The sequence below is a fragment of the Populus nigra genome, chromosome 2, assembly GCF_951802175.1.
Source record: "Populus nigra chromosome 2, ddPopNigr1.1, whole genome shotgun sequence".
NCBI lineage: Eukaryota > Viridiplantae > Streptophyta > Magnoliopsida > Malpighiales > Salicaceae > Populus > Populus nigra.
Genome location: NC_084853.1, coordinates 7730223 through 7735222, shown reverse-complemented (window position 1 = coordinate 7735222; position 5000 = coordinate 7730223).

The following is a 5000-nucleotide window of genomic DNA, read 5'->3' as shown; positions in this document are numbered from 1 at the left end:
GCAACAGCCCACATATCCCCCGCGGCAGGCCTATGGGCGCCAGGCCAGCGCGCCCCATGGCCAGTCAGGGGGCACCCCCCTAAAGAGCAATAAGTGTCATTGAAGCTCTGGCAGGGGGAGACACTACTAGGTCCCAGCTGTCACCCCCCCTCTAAAAAATTCATTTCTTGGTATTTTGAGCTGAAATTTTGCACAGAGGTTGGCAAAAATCCAATCCAACTTTATTAATTTTTCCAGAATTTTTCGAGGTCGGGAAGTATTTTTTTTTATTTTCCTACCATTAAAAATCGAGGAAATCGGAAAAAATAGGAACCGGCTCGGAATGACCCCAAATTCAGTGGGCAGCCTCATAAAAATATGGCTGATTTTACTGGATTGATTTCATGTGGAAAGCACGACGTTTTGTTGTAGGAATGCGGGAACCCCGGCGGCTCGCCTGCCGCGGCCAGCGACGTCGGGCTGGCCCCTGCAGCGCCTAGCCTCTCCCACGCGGGGGGCAGGCCAGAGCGCGGGGGGCCAGGGCCCGAAGGCAGCCCCCCCGCGGGCGAGAGAGCAAGCCAGCAGGGGCTGTCCGCGCGTCGCGCAGCGCGGCATGGCTGCGGGGGCCGCGCGCGCGCGCCCAAGCGCCCAAGGGCCCCCAAGGGCCCCAGGCCCTCAGGCCCCAGCGCCCCAGCGCCCAGCGCGGGCGGGCGCGCGCGCGCGTGTGGTCTTTGAGGGGCGCCGGCCTGGTGGCTCCCTAAAGAGCAATAAGTGTCATTGCAGCTCTGGCAGGGGGAGACACTACTAGGTCCCAGCTGTCACCCCCCCTCTAAAAAATTCATTTCTTGGTATTTTGAGCTGAAATTTTGCACAGAGGTTGGCAAAAATCCAATCCACCTTCATTAATTTTCCCAGAATTTTTCGAGGTCGGGAAGTATTTGTTTTAATTTTCCTACCATTAGAAATCGAGTAAATCCGCAAAACTAGGAACCGGCCCGGAATGACCCCAAATTCAGTGGGCAGCCTCATAAAAATATGGCTGATTTTACTGGATTGGTTTCATGTGGAAAGCACGACGTTTTCTTGTAGGAATGCGGGAACCCCGGCAGCTCGCCTGCCGCGGCCAGCGACGTCGGGGACGCTGGCCTGCGCTGTCGAGCCCGCGAGGGCTGTCTCCGCGGCAGGCCCCCCCTGAACGGGGCACGACAGGCCACCGCGCTGGCTCGTCCAGCGTCGACAGTCCCTCGTCCAGGTTTCAGATCGCGCCAAGTCGAACCCATGACCTGCTCAAGCCATCGTGCGCTGCCGAATTCGCATCTGCGTGTAGGCTGCCATTCCACGCGGCAGCCCCTGTTTTCGTCAGCGTGCCCCCCTGACGAATTTTCCTGCCTGGCCCAGTCCAGCGTCCAGCCCCTGTTCGTCGAAAAATCTGCGCTGCCGATTTTCCACGCGGCAGCCCCTCTTTTCGTCAGCGTGCCCCCCTGACGAATTTTCCTGCCTGGCCCGGCCAGTCCAGCCCCTGTTCGTCGAAAAATCTGCGCTGCCGATTTTCCACGCGGCAGCCCCTCTTTTCGTCAGCGTGCCCCCCTGACGAATTTTCCTGCCTGGCCCGGCCGGTCCAGCATCCAGCCCCTGTTCGTCGAAAAATCTGCGCTGCCGATTTTCCACGCGGCAGCCCCTGTTTTCCTCAGCGTGCCCCCCTGACGAATGTTCGTCGAAAAATCTGCGCTGCCGATTTTCCACGCGGCAGCCCCTCTTTTCGTCAGCGTGCCCCCCTGACGAATGTTCGTCGAAAAATCTGCGCTGCCGATTTTCCACGCGGCAGCCCCTCTTTTCGTCAGCGTGCCCCCTGACGAATTTTCCTGCCTGGCCCAGTCCAGCGTCCAGCCCCTGTTCGTCGAAAAATCTGCGCTGCCGATTTTCCACGCGGCAGCCCCTCTTTTCGTCAGCGTGCCCCCCTGACGAATTTTCCTGCCTGGCCCGGCCGGTCCAGCCCCTGTTCGTCGAAAAATCTGCGCTGCCGATTTTCCACTCCGCAGCCCCTGTTTTCGTCAGCGTGCCCCCCTGACGAATTTTCCTGCCTGGCCCGGCCAGTCCAGCGCCCAGCCCCTGTTCGTCGAAAAATCTGCGCTGCCGATTTTCCCCGACGAACCTGCAGCTGCACAAATCCGCGCTGCCACTGCCCCATTGTCTGGACCAACAGTCTTTTCCATCAAGCCCTGGACTATAAATCGTCCAGACTCATCGCCAGCACCCGCTGCCGCTTCTGCCGACTTTGCCGATTTCGTCGGCGCTGCCGATTCCAACACTGCCCGCCGTGCCTGAACCAGCGCTGTTTCGTCAGCGTGTCCCCTTGACGAATTTCCCTGCCTGGCCTGGACAGTCCATCTTCCAGCCCATGTTCATCGAAAAATCTGCGCTGCCGATTTCCCCGACGAACCTGCAGCTGCACAAATCTGTGCTGCCGATTTCCCCCCCTGTCGGCATGGCTGCCGCTGCCCCGATGTCCAGACCAACAGTCTTTTTTGTCGACTTTGCCGATTTTGTCCGCGCTGCCGATTCCAACACTACCCCCTGCATCCAAACCAGCATTGTTTCGTCAGCTCTTCCCCTGACGATTTTAGCCCTGTAACAAACAGTAGGCCTCCAATCCCGCCAACGGGAGCCAAGTTGATAGGGAAGAGAATTGAATGACGCGCCTGGTCCTCGCACCCCGCCACCCGAGGGGCCTTTTTCCCGGCAGCCTCTGAAAAACTCTAGCTTTCACGGTCCTCGCCGCCCCTCACCACCATGGCAGGCCTCTAATCCCACCCATCAGCAGTTGTAGCCGATAGGGCAGTGATTTGAATGACGCGTCGCGGGCCTCCGGGTCATCTCACCCGGCCATTAATTGGAGCGTTTTTGGCTGGCCGAGGATGGGGGGATGGATCTCTTCTTCCGAAAAAGCAAACAGTACATCGGGAGTTATGTTGACGGGGCATGGAATTGAATGACCCGTCGCGGGCCGCCGGGTCATCTCACCCGGCCATCCCGGGGAGCGTTTTTCCCGGCAGCATCGGGGAAACTCTTGCTTTCACTGCCCGCTGCCCAAGTCCCCACTCGAATCGGCCCCCCGCGCCAACAAGCCAACGCTGCCGAATCGGCAGACACTGCTGCCGAATCTGCCGACACTGCCCCGCGGGCTGCCACTGCCCCAGTGTCTAAACCAGCGGTCTTTCTCATCGAGCCTTGGACTATCCAGTCCGTCCTGACTCATCGCCAGCACCTGCTGCCGATTCTGCCGACTTTGCCGATTTTCTCGGCGCTGCCGATTCCAACACTGCGCCCACCGTGTCTGAACCAGCGCTGTTTCGTCAGCGTGTCCCCTCGACGAATTTTCCTGCCTGGCCTGGACAGTCCACCGTCCAGCCCGTGTTCGTCGAAAAATCTGCGCTGCCGATTCTGCCGACTTTGCCGATTTCGTCGGCGCTGCCGATTCCAACACTGCCCGCCGTGCCTGAACCAGCGCTGTTTCGTCAGCGTGTCCCCTCGACAAATTTTCCTGCCTGGCCTGGACAGTCCATCGCCCAGCCCATGTTCGTCGCAAAATCTGCGCTGCCGATTTTCCCCGACGAACCTGCAGCCGCACAAATCTGCGCTGCCGAATCTGCCGACACTGTCCCGCGGGCTGCCACTGCCCCAGTGTCTAAACCAGCAGTCTTTCTCGTCGAGCCTTGGACTATCCAGCCCGTCCAGACCCATCGCCAGCACCCGCTGCCGATTCTGCCGACTTTGCCGATTTCGTCGGCGCTGCCGATTCCACCACTGCCCGCCGTGCCTGAACCAGCGCTGTTTCGTCAGCGTGTCCCCTCGATGAATTTTCCTGCATGGCCCGGCCAGTCCAGCGTCCAGCCCATGTTCGTCGAAAAATCTGCGCTGCCGATTCTGCCGACTTTGCCGATTTCGTCGGCGCTGCCGATTCCAACACTGCCCGCCGTGCCTGAACCAGCGCTGTTTCGTCAGCGTGTCCCCTCGACAAATTTTCCTGCCTGGCCTGGACAGTCCACCGTCCAGCCCGTGTTCGTCGAAAAATCTGCGCTGCCGATTCTGCCGACTTTGCCGATTTCGTCGGCGCTGCCGATTCCAACACTGCCCGCCGTGCCTGAACCAGCGCTGTTTCGTCAGCGTGTCCCCTCGACAAATTTTCCTGCCTGGCCTGGACAGTCCATCGCCCAGCCCATGTTCGTCGCAAAATCTGCGCTGCCGATTTTCCCCGACGAACCTGCAGCCGCACAAATCTGCGCTGCCGAATCTGCCGACACTGTCCCGCGGGCTGCCACTGCCCCAGTGTCTAAACCAGCAGTCTTTCTCGTCGAGCCTTGGACTATCCAGCCCGTCCAGACCCATCGCCAGCACCCGCTGCCGATTCTGCCGACTTTGCCGATTTCGTCGGCGCTGCCGATTCCACCACTGCCCGCCGTGCCTGAACCAGCGCTGTTTCGTCAGCGTGTCCCCTCGATGAATTTTCCTGCATGGCCCGGCCAGTCCAGCGTCCAGCCCATGTTCGTCGAAAAATCTGCGCTGCCGATTCTGCCGACTTTGCCGATTTCGTCGGCGCTGCCGATTCCAACACTGCCCGCCGTGCCTGAACCAGCGCTGTTTCGTCAGCGTGTCCCCTCGACAAATTTTCCTGCCTGGCCTGGACAGTCCATCGTCCAGCCCATGCTCGTCGAAAAATCTGCGCTGCCGATTTTCCCCGACGAACCTGCAGCCGCACAAATCTGCGCTGCCGAATCTGCCAACACTGTCCCGCGGGCTGCCACTGCCCCAGTGTCTCAACCTGCGGTCTTTCTCGTCGAGCCTTGGACTATCCAGCCCGTCCAGACCCATCGCCAGCACCCGCTGCCAATTCTGCCGACTTTGCCGGTTTCATCGGCGCTGCCGATTCCAACACTGCGCCCACCGTGTCTAAACCAGCGCTGTTTCTTCAGCGTGTCCCCTCGATGAATTTTCCTGCATGGCCCGGCCAGTCCAGCGTCCAG